Raw genomic sequence first — 15,668 nt, 5'->3', positions numbered from 1 at the left:
TCAATCCTCTATGGATTGAGGTGTGCTGCGACTTGCAAATTACATAGGAGCACTTTTTATTGTAGACTATGTGTAGTGCAGTGATGTGGATTGGAAAGGGAAAGAAAATTGAAAAATACCTAACTTGTTGGCCACTCTTATTCATGCCCCTAGTTGGTGGGTCTGGTTGTCTCAGTAATGTGTTTTTGACAACATGTTTCGAGCTGTTCCCCTAATAGCTCTTCATCAGGACTCCACGGGGTCCAGCTCCATGTGTACCACACCTAGTGAATCCTGTAATAAGGACACAAACCATGCACACCTAATGCACATTGTATACATATGGTTCTAATGATTGATCTATGTCTGTAATTAGAAAGCAAAAATATATATTAAAAACAGTGACCTGTCAGCCGTGCTGGCAGGTCGCTTTAGCATGATTGTGCATGCAACTATCATAATACCGCACCCGTATATTGTGGGTGCTCATATGGTCTCTCCTATGCTCTCATATAGTGTGTCATGAACATGCCACACACTGTAATGGGTGACACCACTCGTAAAATAGCACTCTTGAAACAAGACACCATGTAACAGTACAACATAAAAAATAGAAAAGATAATCCATTTTATATATTATTGATTCATGGTCAAGGCCAGAGGTAGAGGGGCTTGTAGTCACACTCTAAATAAGGGGAGGAGCAAAAAAACAACAAGTCTATATATCATGTACTCTTGTTGCTGTTTAACATATGGGTACCGTACTCCATCTGCAGGCAAAAAGAAGAAGCCCCCCGCCACTTACTTCGTCAAAGCCTCCTCTGGTACAGTAACCTACTTTTCTCACTGGGAACTGCACACTAACTGGTGCATGGGCCGTTTCTGTTTCTAAAGCCCTTTCCTAACCATGCGTAGGGGGAAAAAACGCCCTGACATTCTGAATCACAGTACTAGACTGCTCGGTTAGTTCAAAATGGCCGCTGTTGTCGGAGTAGTGGCAGCGCCTTGTTGGGAGAATTCCAATCCTGAAAAACATTAAGTTACTGGAAATGTATGAGGAAAGGAGTTGATATTAAAAATGTTCACGTAATGCAGAATGGAATTAAGCAATATGCATACTAAAACATTGGGAAATACGCAGGAATAGTATTTCGCTGTTTCCCTGCCCTACTCCCACTGCAACGTATTACTGGTATATAATACAATATTTAAGGTTTACTACTTTAAACTATATATATAAATATATGTACAAATATATATACATATTAAGAAACCACATTTTTCTATGTTTTTTAATGATATTTGTGGGAAAAAATATTCTCTTCGCTATTTTTATACTTATCATTATAAGAATAGGCAGGGCTGACATGGGCGTGCTGTGCCCAGGCCCAGGGCACAAGTATTCCGAGGCCTGCCTTAATGCTATCCTACTTGATCTCAATCGGGTCCCATTAAAGACTTTGTAATCAGCCCGTAGTATGCCACAGCATAATTCTTAGCACCGCATCAACCCCCTCCCCCCTCCCAATTTCCTTACATCTCCTACTGTAACACCACAATGACCCCATGCCCCAAAAACAAACATCAAATCTTCTTTTGCCCAGGGCACTGTCCTGGTGAATCAGATTTAGGGCTGACTCTGAGAAAAGGGACAAGATATTTTTGTAAACAATACTTTTGACACGATATTTGTATTGCACGATATTGTTGATTTCAAAATGTTGTCAGTGATCCTGTTATGGGCAGGGGGGTGAAAGAAAATGTGGATAAAGCAACAACCGACCAATGGATGAAAATCCCTCATCATACATGCAGGCATGCAATCATCCTTACATGCAAACAACTATTCATCTACCCACTGTCTTATTGTTGCATTCATCCACCCGCCTATGTACAATATTTCACACACAAACTCACCCATAATAAGCCAGACCTGATACCGGGGGATCTGTACAAATTAGAACCAATGATATGGGGACCATACATAAATCTTCTGTCTAACAGTATATTGGCTGGTGGGAATATTCCGGAAACATGGAGGGGAGCAGAGGTAATAACTATCTTTAAAAAGGGTGATCCTGCTATCCCCTCCAATTATAGACCCATCAGTCTAATTGACAATCTTCAGAAGATTTTTGTAAATGTAAATGTAAATTGATACTTGTATAGCGCACTACTCACCCGCAAGGGTCTCAAGGCGCTTGTACGAATACCGCTGTGGAACCCATCCTGGCTTTTTCCTGTGAGGCGTCCACTCCTGGGCACCCCCAAGGTGGAGGCCAGGCATCCTTAGCGTTGTGGGGGCCGTTGTGGAGATTAAGCAAGCTATTGCCCAGAGTTGCAGAGTGGGACTCCATGATTGGAATGGCACCAAGGCGAGAATTATCAGGTCCGTGGAATTTTTGAGCCCAAGACCCGCCGAGGCGGGGAATTGAACCCTGGTCCCGGGCTAGACCTCTGCATCAGGTTCTGCCACTCTAATCATTGATCCACACTTCTCCGCAAGTTTTGGATAAACTCCAAGAATGGATGGATGTCAATAAGGTGTTGTCCCCTGCCCAAGCGGCGGGCTTCCGTGCCAAAATTAGCACGTGTGACCAAGCCTTCATGTTTTCCCTGTTGGCATGGGAATACGTGCTACTCAGGAGACAGGGGCTCTATGTAGCATTTGTGGACCTGCGAGCCGTTTTTGATTTGGTTCCACGTAATCTATTGTGGAAGACCATGCTTGAACAAGGAGCCCCGGAAAATCTGGTGTCTGTAATTGCCAGATTGCACAAGGACAATTATGCCCAGATCAGGTGGGGGAAAAACGGGGAATTGACAGAGAGGATCCTGATCCAACGGGGGGTGCATCAAGGGTGTGTTCTCGCCCCCACACTGTTTTCCCTGTTTATCAATGATGTGGTTAGTTGTCTAATGGATTGTAAGAACGATGCCCCTTCAATGAATGATGTAAAAGTCCCCATCCAGCTCTTTGAAGATGATTCTCTATTAATATCTACAACTCCCTTGGGTCTACAGGCACTACTGGATACATTTTTGAGCTTTTGCAAAGAGAGGAAATTGGAATTGAACACCACTAAAACTAAATTTATGGTGTCCGGAAAAATACGGGGAGGCGTAAGGGAGGTAAAGATTTTAGATGAACCATTGGAGCGGGTAAAAAGTTTTGATTACTTAGGCATAGGTTTAAATGAGACACTTAGCTGGGAATATCATCTGGTGAAAAGTTCCCTGATACTATGCCAAAGATCTAAATCAATACTAAGATTCTTAAAACAATCATATACCCAACCTCTTTCACCGGCCCTTGAAATTTATTACGCAAAAGCCCAAAGTGGAGCCTTATACGGCCAGAGATATGGGGATTTAACTCGGTAAATAAACATACGATTTGCAAGAACAATTTCGCAAGGGCTCTTATCTCGCTACCCATCACAACCCCACTCACCCCACTCTTCTGTGATCTTGGTATAAAAAGAATAGGCGATCTAGCCGCCCTGAGACCACTAACTTATTGGCTGCGCCTTTGGACCACCCCACAACTAATTGACTACCATAATTCTTTACGGGAGGTCCTAGCACTAAATGGGGCAAAACAACTACTGTGTTTCAGACATATTGCCAAATGGTGTAAATGACTGAACCTGATGGCCTTCTGGGAGCACCCAGAAAAGACCATCAAACGTGATATTCTGACCCTCAAAGCTACGTACTGGAGTGTAGTAGGGGGGCAATATATTAATAACCAAAGAAGTGGTCAGTTAACATCTAACTTTTTAAATGTTAAATCAAGTTTACAGTTTGAACCCTTCCTTGATTTGATTTCACCCCCTCTTGCCAAGAGCCTGTATATTAGATTTAGATATGCCAACCTGCTACTGAAATTTCCGGGGAAAGAGGCGACTGGTCTGGTTTTAGATCTTTGTCCCGCTTGCCGTGAAGCTCACGAATCTGAAGAACACATCTTGTTTTTTTGTGCAAAGTATAGGCAGTTGCGCAGGAAATGGATTAGACCACTATGTCTCAATCTGGGAGCTAGGCAGCACCAGATTGCATTCAGGATCTTAAAATCTGATACAACAGGGCCAATAGTTTTTGCTCTTAGTCGTTTTCTATTTTCCTTCAGGCTGATTCGCAAAAATATTTTATTACAGTAATGAAGTCATTTTTAATTCATTTTTCCTATGTTGTGCAAGTATTTTAAAAATCAAGTTGGCATACACGGTCCAGTATTCTAAATGATTGGAAGACTATACAGCACTCTCTATTCTAGTTTGACTACGTAGAATGAATTTTTATATGTTGTTTTATTCTGTTTTGGGATGCCGTTGATCCAAACGGTTTAAAACTATTTTAATTGTATATATATTTGTGTTTTATCTTTTGTATACTTTGATGGTGTTTTGTACAAATGACCGAATAAAGTAATATGATGATGATGATGAAGCCAGAAATTTTCCCTTTACTACTAGTCTATGAGGGTTGTGAGAATGGCTCCGGTCATACGTGATTGTTGGTTTGTGAGGGGTGTGAGAGTGCTGTCAGTGTTAGACTGCGAGTGTGTGAAAGTGCTGGCGAAGCTGTGTGACTGCAGGGTATGAGAGTGTAGCCAGTAGTGTCTGGCATCTAGTGTGTGAGGGGTGTGAAACTGCTGTGAGAGTCAAAGTGCTAGTTTGAGGGGTGTGAGAGCAGTCTTTGTTAGTATGAGATTCCTGCCCTTTGGGGGGGGGTGCCATGGCTGTTGGTAATGTGAGACTGCAACTCATAGCAGTGTGTTTTCCGTAGTGTGTGACTGCTAGCTTGTGTGTGATCTGAAAGCATATTGGCAGTTGTTAGACCTTGCACCATTGATGTGGGTCTCACCTGCATTTTTTACCTTGACCTCCTGTGTTTTTGCTTTGTGTTGGACTCCGTTTTGCTGGTCTAGATGCTTTAGGCACTTTGCCACTGTTGTTCAGTGCAAAAGTTCAAGTGCTCCCTTTGTAAATTGTTGTTATGGATTAGTGATTCCATGATTGGCATATTTGATTTAAGAGTCAGACCCTAGTACAGTGCACTGTGTGTGCCTAGGGCCTGTAAATCAAATGCTGCTAGTCGGTTGCAGCACTGATTGTGCCACCCTCAGAAGCAGCCTGTAAAATGTAACTCTGGCCGGCCATTGAAGAGTTTGTGTGCAGTCTGGTACTGCCAAGTCGACTTGGCAAGTGCACACACTTGCCAGTCCCTAACCTTCCCTTTTCTTACACGTTAGTCACCCCTAAGGGAGGCCCAAGGTACCCCTGCGGGAAGGGTGCATTGTATGTGAAAGATAGGACATGCCCAGATGTGTGTGGCATGTCCTGATAGTGAAATAATGCCAATTTCCTTTTAAACTATTGCAAAGCTACCTGCTCCCATACGATAGAATGGGGAGTTTGTTTATAACATATTTTAAACATAACTGCCCCTGGGAACAAGGTAGGAAATTAATATTTAGTATACCTGAACTCAGAATGTTAAAATGCATCTTTTAGCGAGGATGATTTTTACATTCTGTGTTTGAAAATACCACTTTTAGAAAGTATGTATTTTCTTGCTTAGCCATCCGGTGTGCCACTGCTAGGTTTGTGTATTGCATGTCTGGCTTTTAGTTGACAGGGTCTGGGGAGGAGCAGTGGCTCCAGAGAGACTGATGAGTCAGGGCTGGGCTGAATAGACCTGGCCTGCATTTAGAGTAGGGGGAGGAGAGTTCCTTTCACCTGAATGGGCCTGGTCTGCCTTCAGCAATGCTGTTTCCACCTCCTGCCAGGAAGCTGCACCTGTGAGGACAGAACTGATTTTGGCTGGGTACAGACACTCTCTGCCTTCAGAGAACAAAGGATTTTATGTATAAAAAGAGGGGCTAAGACCCCAGACTTTTAGATCCCTTCTGGGAAATCAAGAGGAACCTTTGCCAAGGAGAAGAGCCGGAGAACCTGAGGAGGAATACTGCCCCTGTGCTGTTTGCTGGCTGGGGTTGGCCTGCAGTGGCTACTTCCTGCCAAGGAAAGGAGAAAAGTACTTTGCTGTTTGCTTTGTCACCTGCTTGAGGTAAAGATCTCCAAGGGCTTGAAATTGAGCTTGCCTACTGTTCTGAAGTCTCATGGACAAAAAGACTTGACCACCAGCTCCCCCGAGCTGTCTTGCTTGGAGTTCTGACCTGCAAGGAGGTGCCTGCTGTTGTTTTGGACCTCAAGAGAACTGTTTTCCGCTGGGAGCTGGACAATCAACGCAATTTCGAAAAAGCGAGACACATCCACACCTGTTTCCGATGCATCGCAAAGAAACCGTCACATCGCCTGCCGTGGTTCGAGAAATCGTGGCACGCTGCATCGAGTGCACCGATCTCCGAAGTCCGAGATTATTGCACTGAGTTCGACACAAGGCCTGCTGTGTGGCTGGAAGAGTTTGCGCATCACTCCGGATCGTAGCATCGCATCAAGGTGCCAAGATTGTCGCATCGTTGGTGGACGCAGTAAGAAACCGAAGCATCACCTCCTCAAGCATTAAGAATCCGACGCATCACCTCCTCTCCGGTAAGGAACCGACGCATCAGCTCCCCTGAGCTGCAGTAAGGAACCAACGCATCACCTCCCCCAGGACAAGGAACCGATGCATCACCTTCCCTGAGTGTAAGGAACTAACACATCACCTTCCCTGCAGCCCATTTTATTTGCTAGCATGACGCATCCAAGGTACTTTGTGAGAAAAGTTTTGCATTTGCAATTTGCTTTGAACTGAACTATTTCTACCATCTGAAAGTAATATTTTCATTACTGTATTGTGGAGTTTTGTCTTTTGGTCTTGTTTTGGTTTAGATAAAGATTACATATTTTTCTAAACTGGTGTGGTGTACATTTTAGTGTTTTCACTGTATTACCGTATGTGTTCACAAATGCTTTACACACTGCCTCTGAGATAAGCCTGTCTGTCCATGCCAAGTTACCAAGGGGGTGGCCAGGGTTTTTTTTAGGAGTGTATCCCCCTTACCCTGACTAGAAGCAAGGGTCCCTATTTGGACAAAGTTACCTACCTCTGTCAACCAGAGCCCCCCATTTCTAACAGTAGTGTGCAACTATTAATCTGCAGGGGTGTGAGGGTGGTGTTTGTCATGTCATACCACTACTCTGAAAGGTGTCTGTGCTGTCAAAAGTGTTTTCTAGTCTGGGAGGAGTGTGAGAGTAGCTCTGAGTCTGTGACTGCAAATCTGTGGCAAATGAGAGTGCAGTGTGTTTAGTGAGAGACTTCTATTGTGTTAGGTGTGGGAGTTCTGTTGTTAGTGCATGAGTGTTCACTCTGGGACATTGTGTCCTCGTGAGTAGACAACAGATGCATTCCTAATAAATCCAAAACTCAGCTCCTTGTTGTAATATGGTTGCAAAGTAGATCATTGTGCTCTAAGTGGAACCATGTAAAAGAATGAACCAACGATTCTTTTAACATCTCTCCATGAAATGTACAGGTCCCTCAAGGGCTTTATGTGGGATGAAAAAACTGGGGGGGCTCTCAAAGGGGCGTGGTCAGTGTAATTAAGAACGTGGCTTAAAAACACATAAGCTAAAAATCTGTGCTTAGCATAGTGTGCCGCCCGACTTGTATTTTGCTGTTTCTGTCATTACATTCAGATCTATGATACAACAAGTAACATCATACCTATAACAAGTCAGGACTATTGGTTCTGTCAATGGTTGTTAGTTACATAAGATAAATAAGCAGCAACTATGGTTTGTATATAATATTGAAAAAGCTTCCACGTAAAGCCCTGGTGACAGCTCCACAATGTTGCTGCTCCTGAGTTTCAAAAAGAGAAGGGAAATCCGGCGAGAAAATGACTCTCTTTAAAGGATTTTCCTTCCCTAAAACGCTCATCTGGCATGCCTCATGCTGTAACTTCTCCACCAGCGAGAAGTGAGCAGTGTGAGCACGCATACAGCGATGTGCCTGCTGTCACTGCAGTCCTGAAAAAAACGGACCGCCTGTGCCAGGGCACAAAACAGAGCCCAATAGAGACCCGTTTCGAGGCCCCCTTTAAAAAACTGCCGGTGCTCAGCACTGGTGAGACCCCGCCCACTTAAGTTGAGGGTCCCTTTAATTAGACAATGCTAAGAAAGTCACCTTGCACACCTGAAAATGTCCCCCTTTGTTATGAATAATTTTGTAAAAAGATTAGGAAAGGTAGTTACCTCCCCGTCACAGGCATGCGCTCCTTCTTTAAGTAACATGACAACGAAGAATGCTTTTATCAGACTCCCAGGATATTACGCCATAAATCAGCAAATTGAGTGGTACAAAAACTGGAATTTAGCTGCACAACAATCAAAATCTAGCTCCAATTTGTATTGCTACAGCTACACATTGCCTCTAAGTGAAACCTGTCGGCTCTGTGCCTTAGCTAGTAGGGTATTGAGATCAGGTTTAATTATTTTATTTATTAAGGATTGTGATTATTACTTGAGGTGGGTCCTTGCCCCTTCAACTATAACTCAATTTTCCTACAGTCGTGTTTTAGTTGTAGGGTGGCAGGATGGGGATCATGTTTAGGGTGGCGATGATGTGGTGAAGGGGACACTGCTACTGCTGCAGGCCCAGGGCCGGCGCTAGGCATGGGCAGTATGGGCAGCTGCCTAGGGCCTCGCTCTCAGCCCACCAGCATGGGGCCCCGCACCAGTGCAACACACCACCAAACCTCTTGTGCCCCTGCCGATCCCATTGAAGAAAGGTGTCTGTTTACAATTGGGCTTACAGGAGGGTGGCCCCTCCCTGGGCCTCTCAGGGATGGTGTGGGGAGACCTGAGGAGGGGGATACTTTATCTTGTGCCAGTTGCAAGGAGGCCTTATTGCAGGTGTGTCCTGCAATTATGCTCCTGCCTGGCAGCCCACTGAGAGACACTGCGCCACACTCATTCTGAGCACTTTACATTCTGCACTGTTTTAACTCTCAGCCCCCAAGCTATTACCACACCTTCAGCCCCCTATGAGCTGTGAAAGCGGTGCTTGTAGGTGGCAGAGAGGGGAGCTGAGGCCCAGGAGGAGTCTGCACAAAGCAGCTTCGAGGGCCCTGAAGGTGTCACTTATGTAATTTCAGAGAGGCCTTGCACATTCCACTTCGCCCAGGGCCCCAAAAATTCTAGAACTGTCCCTGTGCAGGCCTCACTTGAGTGACGATGGAGTGGAGGGAGAGCTTTGGGTGGGGCCGTGGCGACTGGGGCCTGCTGAAGCCCCAACTTACTTTTGGGTGTGTGGTTGTGGGGTTGATGGAGCCCTACATCCTTGGGTGGGGGTAGTGATGGTGTGCGTGGAGTGCCTGTAAAAAGCACACATGTCCGGGAGGTCTGCCTCATAAGTCTGTCTGACAGGCTACATCCCCTACGGCTATTCACGCACCCGCCACCCAATTGTTCCTAGAGTAATTACTTCTTATTTCCAGGACTGACTAAAGTAATTCATTGTACATACAGTGGGGGGTGGGCAGGCAGCGGTGAAGCACTGGAACAGACAGTGGGTTAAAAAAAAGGCAAGATAATTATATGCATCAAAATGAACCATTCACTTTTGTAATCCTTACTGGGGAAGGGAGCAGTGTAGTACTCAAAGGCGTTTCTTTGTGTGACCCAGTGATCACATTTAAAAGGTAGGCTGCTCCCCCAGGAGACAGGCTGACGTAGATTCCAGACCAAGCATAAAGGTAAACTAGTTGTAAATCTCATCTAACCATGTTCTTGGCAGAAAGTTATGAATGAAAGAGACGGAATCCAAGCGGCTGGTGAGATATTAGCAGAATGTCAAGTGGGGCTAGCCAGTGGCTCCAACAGACAGACAGCAGCTGGTGTTCCTCCATTCATGAGTCCTGCAAGTCTGCTATAATGCACCTCATGTGGGATGGGTGCGCGCCCATGTCGAGGAGAAAAGTGGGTTGACGCATCATTGCAGTCACTGTATGCTGCATGATAGGTGGGGAGGAGCGCCTCTGCGGTCCTTTGAGAATGATGAATGCAGGGTAATTGAAGCAGTATTACCGTCCATTCATTTAACCAATATACATTTATTTACCTGTTGAATATATGTGCAGATATTGTTCTGAAGACACTTTCTCCCTGTTCTTTGGCACCTGGTCGCCGACTGGCTAGAATTTGGTGCAACTGTATTTTTATATTGCTGCATGTGCTGCGGGCTGCAGCAAACGTTGCAGCACAAAAAATAAATTTTTTGCATAAACCTGCACTATGTGGCAGGCACCATAGGGTGCCTGCCACATAGTGGAGGGCCCATATCGGAGGGCTAGGGGAAGAGGAGCCCGCTATGGGCCCTCAAAGTCCCTTTCCCCCTGCCTTTCCATGAAATGACCGGCAGAAAGGGACATTGTAATTCCTACGACGGTGCCTGAGAAGGCACTGCTACTGTTGTAGGGATACAAGTCCCTCCAACGGACCGATGGGCTCCTTGAGCCCATCGGATCCATGGCGATCGGTCTTTCCGACCGCCAAACATCCACCCGCCATGCTTATGTGGCAGGCGGAAATCTGTATTACGATGGCAGTGGGTATGCCACCCATGGTCTGTCTGTGCCGGTCCCGCCGTCATTGTAATCAGGTCCTAAAAAAATACTAATTATTTGTTGCATGGCTTATGGCCTTTATGTTCACACAAAACTTCAGACAAAAACCTGCAACGCCCATACTTATTTTGGAATTTTGCAGAACATAAAGCAAACAGTTAAAATTGTAATACCATAGTAGCACTGGTAGTGATGCAAAGAGTCATTAAAAAAAAGAGCAAACCCGTACCAACTGTGTGAGAAATTTGCAAACCGATGAAAATAAAGGACAGACAAGCCTTCAATGGGCTTCTGGTTGCCTTTCTCCCCCCTGCTCATTTCTGATTGCCCTATTCCTCTCTCTCCCAATTTCAAACTTGACAGTCTCTGTACACCTCATGACTGAGGGCACACACAGGCAGGGTGCCAAGGAGAAGCAGCGTTAAGGGTGATTTTACTATTTGCATCCCCCCACCACCTCACCGATGAGACTAGTTGACTCTTGTGCCCTGTAATGGACACATCTAAATACAGAGTACATAAATGGAAAAAAATAGCAACGCTGCATTAGCTGTGTAAAACAATCAAACAGTTAGCTCTGAGCTCACAGCCCCAGTGTAATGCGTGTCAAGTAATCATTGTATTATCTACATGTAAACATGACTTATTTTATATAGTGTGCTTCAAATGGCAGTTGGTCACTTAGTCAGGCTGGGAGATGAAGGAGTGATAGCCTACCCAGCAATTAATGTAGCATTTAAGGGCGTGGAATTTCAAAGCATTTGTGTATCTACTGCACAGATCGTAAAATACTTCCAACCTATGAAAAGACTGTCAGCCCAGGTAAATAGTTAGCTGCATTTCCATAACACAACATACCATTGTGCGACACAATGCAACAGACCGAAGTGTAACCTAAAATGTATATTTAAGACCCAGATCAAAAACTTAAATGAAACACAATCTCTAAGGGTGGAGATCAGTGGCCTATTTGTGGTTATACAATATGCACATTTCAATTTTAAAATATGTTTAAAAAAAATCAATAATTAATCGCAATTTTACCCTGGTAAAATGGTTTGTAGAACTAGGATGCTTAATTGGCTTCATTCAAAATATTCGTAGCGTTGAAAACAGAGTCATACTAGTGATGCTTACATTTATGCCGGTAGGTGCCTTTTCCCATGCATCCTTCTTTTATGCTCTCCAATGAACAGTAAGAGTATCTCTAAACTTTAAAAATGCCATTTCTTGGGTTGGCAGGCTGAACCACCCACAAGATGGATGTGTTCCTCTGAACCTCTGCGCCGCTCTGGAGACATTTCCTGTATCATCACGGCAGTTGGCTGTAGAGGGGGAATGCTGTTGGCGGCTTTGTGAGGCGACGGGTGAGGCAGCAGGCATTTTTACATTTTAGCTCTGTTTGAGCTTTTTTTCAGTATGTCCCCCCACCCCTGCTTCACTCTTCTCAGCTTAGGCGATTGCAGACTCCATTTTGATTCTTTTGCGCGCAGCAGCGCTTTGAAGTGCCCAGCTTGTTGCAGTTCACTGCTGGTCATACTGAAGGCAGTCTGGTCAACTGATTGAGTATTCCTCGGTTTTCCCTGCCAGCTAATGTGCTTTAAAGGTCTGGATATACAGTTCCAGCTTCATTTTCTCTGCCTCATTGCTGTTCCTCCTGGAGTCTGCTGCTGCCTTATATAGTAACACTGGTGCCTTTTTTTATGACTGGCTTTTTCCTTTGATTGTTAGTACTCACAGTATATATGTTTGCCTTGTCGCAGTACACTATTGCAGTGTCTATACTATTTCCCTCATCTGGTGGCTGAACTGGGGAAGGTCTGCTTGGGCATTTTCTTATCCTTCCTACTCCTCAAGTGCTTATGAGTGCCCTGCCTCCTCCCCTATGTGCTATTTAATCTGCCTGGCTTCCCCACTTATGAAGTTTGCTTCATCAGCCTGTCAAAATGCTTCAGCGCTATCTGGTACAATACCTCCGGATTGCAAAGATGCCGCTACCATAATTAATGCAACATAAGAAAGACCTAGGCTCTGAAACAAAGTCTCCTTTACCTTTCACTCTTGAGCACCTTATGGAAGAGATAAAATTAACGAAGCCTTTTTTTTATGGAGACCGACGCGCCGATGCAACAGATAGAAGGAAAATGTTTTAATTTTGACTCCGGGGTGATCGAAGTGGACCGGCGACTAAACAATATTCAGGATGCTGCCTCTAAGATGGAGAATATGTCCAAAGAAATATCCCTATTGAAGCAGCAAACCAAGGATTTGGAAAATCGGAATATATGTAGTAACCTTCAAATTAATGGCATCCCTGAGAAGGTGGTGGGTTCTGATATGATTACCTTTCTTAAAATTCATATCCCCAAAATAGTTGTTCTTAAAGATGGAACAACTCTTAATTTGCAACCTGCCCATCTCATTGGTTCTAAATCGTTGGCTACGTCATCCATAGACGGTGCACGAGGAATCTTTTTGGAATATATTGACTTGCTAAAGGTTTTATCTGCAGCTAAGAAAAGGAAACAAATGTTATGGAATTGTCAGAAAATCTTTTTTTCGCAGGATGTGGGCCATGCTACGGCGACTCGTCATAATGAATTTTTGTCGTTCTGTCCTGCTTTGCGGTCTATGAATGCTCGTTATGGCCTTGGGCACCCATGTTTCTTCAAAATGACATATAAAGAGAGATCCTTTTCATTTGAAAACCCAGAGGATTTAAAGAAGTTCATCTCTCAGTGTCAAGGAGATGAAATGGAAATTGGGAAAACTTTAACATTTTTCTCTCTTGCACTTAGCTGCTCTTGGTTCTTGATGCATTGATTGTTATCTTTTCCCATGTTTATCTTAATGCATTGATGTCATAGTGAGTAGTCACTAATGGTTCTTATTCCTTTACAAGTATCTTCTTTCCTACATGTCTCCCACCTCAGACCTTTTGTACAGAGTTCATTTCTTCATTTGTTGGTAAATAATTTTTACTGGTCAGCTGTGGTATTATTTTTCTGGGTTCTTTTTTTATCCCATTGTTATAATTTTTATGGTATATTTACAACTGCTGTTTTTCTTTCTTTATGTTTGTTATGGATTGCAGCTTTTGTCATCTATCCTTAGTTGTTTCTAGTTTGACGTCTGTCTTCTTTTGCACGTTTCACCACCCCACTTCGCTATTGTTGTCTCTTTTGAGATATAGAGGTTATTTATGGCTCTAGCCATGTGGCTCTTTGCCATCTCTTCATTTTCAATCAGTTATTTTCTCTCCCTTCTCTTCCCTTTGTTTCTCTTTCTACTCTCTCTTTTTTTGCGAAATGTAATCTTTTTCTCTTACTTGCTGCTTTCTGTCTTCTCTTTTTTCTCTACTTTCTATGTCTTCTTTTTTAAATATTTCTATCCTACATTTTATGTATTGGATTTATTTTGTATTTTGATGACCTGTTTGTTTTCCGCATTTTGTATTATATATCATTTTGAATTTACTGTAAGATGCTTATATGCAACATTATGTTTTCTCTTTTTGGTTATGGTTGGTAATATCCGTTTTCTGTCTTGGAATGTGAAGGGTTTACGTACTCCTATAAAGAAACAAAGAGTGCTGGCACAATTATCTAGGCTACAATGCAAGATTGTCATGTTGCAAGAAACACACCTTACTGACAAAGATATAAACTCATTATAAAGGCATTGGGTTGGACAGGTATTCTGCTATCCAGCATAAAAATGGGGTGGTTACATTATTTCACAAACTGCTTTACTTAACAATTGAAAAGGAGGGGAAGGATGACAATAGTAGATGGCTTCTCTTTCATCTTACAGTTAATAACTCTCCTATGTCCCTCCTTAATATTTATGGCCCGACCGGAATAGATGTACAATTTTGGCTATGCATGTCACACACTCTGCACTCCTGTTCAAATTCCAATCTTCTTGTGGGTAGAGACTGTAATAAAATTGTGGATCCATTTATTGACAGGAACTCTCTTGCCCGATATGTCCCTAACAAAATGCAGAAAACCTTTAAAACTACTATCCAGAGATTTGATTGGTGCTTGGAGGATCTATAATGCAGAAAATTTGAAATTTACTTTCTATTCCCCCACTCATAATTTGAGGTCCAGAATCGATTATATTTTTCTGACACCTCAACTTCTTCCTAACTAGTCCATGCTGAAATTAAATCTATACTTATATCTGACCATTCACCGGTTTTTATTGATATAGATCTTTCATCTGTACCGTCGAAATCAAAACAGTGGTGTTTTAATAATTATTTACTTATAGACCCATTGTTTGTTGGAAAATTTGAAAAGTTTCTACAAGGTTTTGCACTCTAACAATACCCCAGACTTACTTTATATTATTTGAGATTCCTTCAAGGCGATGACAATAGGCTTTATTACTGATTACGTTGCTACTAAAAAGAAACAGCTTCTTAAGGAATCCTCATCTTTACTTTCTTCTATTAAGCAACTTGAACATGCATATTATACCTCTAATAATGACAATATTTTTAGGCAACTTGTTCAGGCTAAATTGACTTTTAGTAAGAAATCAACAGAAGAGGCTTTCGGTGTGCTACTAAAGATTAATTCACAATTTTATTGTGGGCGGAACAAGGCAGGAAAGTTGTTAGCAAATTATTTGAAAGTTAAGCCACAAAAATCTAGACTAGCCAATACTATTGCTGATACGGGTATTAATCATTTTAAAGATGAAGAAATATTAAAATGCTTTATGGATTTATATCAAAACCTGTATAAACTGTAATTCTCTCCTTCTGAGGTTGCCTTTGATTTTTTCTTTGACTCTCTTCCACCTTGTTCTCATTTATCTCAAGATTTTTCTTTTATTTATATGGATGTTTCTCCATTGGATTTAAAGTCAGCTCAATTACCTAAGGATAAAGCCCCCGCCCCGGATGGATTTACAGCAGAATTTTATTTATGCTTTTTGATATTCTACTCCCACACCTCCTTTCTCTTTATTGATACTTTATTCTCAATAATGAAGCTCCGTGGTAGTAGGAACTGGCCCGGACAGGAGCTCTTTTTTGCATACTATACAAACTTGGAATACTCACCAATTGCAATCTCTGCCCACAAAATTGCTGTCA

The sequence above is a fragment of the Triturus cristatus genome, chromosome 7 (genome assembly GCF_964204655.1).
Source record: "Triturus cristatus chromosome 7, aTriCri1.1, whole genome shotgun sequence".
In the NCBI taxonomy this organism is placed as follows: domain Eukaryota; kingdom Metazoa; phylum Chordata; class Amphibia; order Caudata; family Salamandridae; genus Triturus; species Triturus cristatus.
This window is presented reverse-complemented; position numbering follows the sequence as displayed.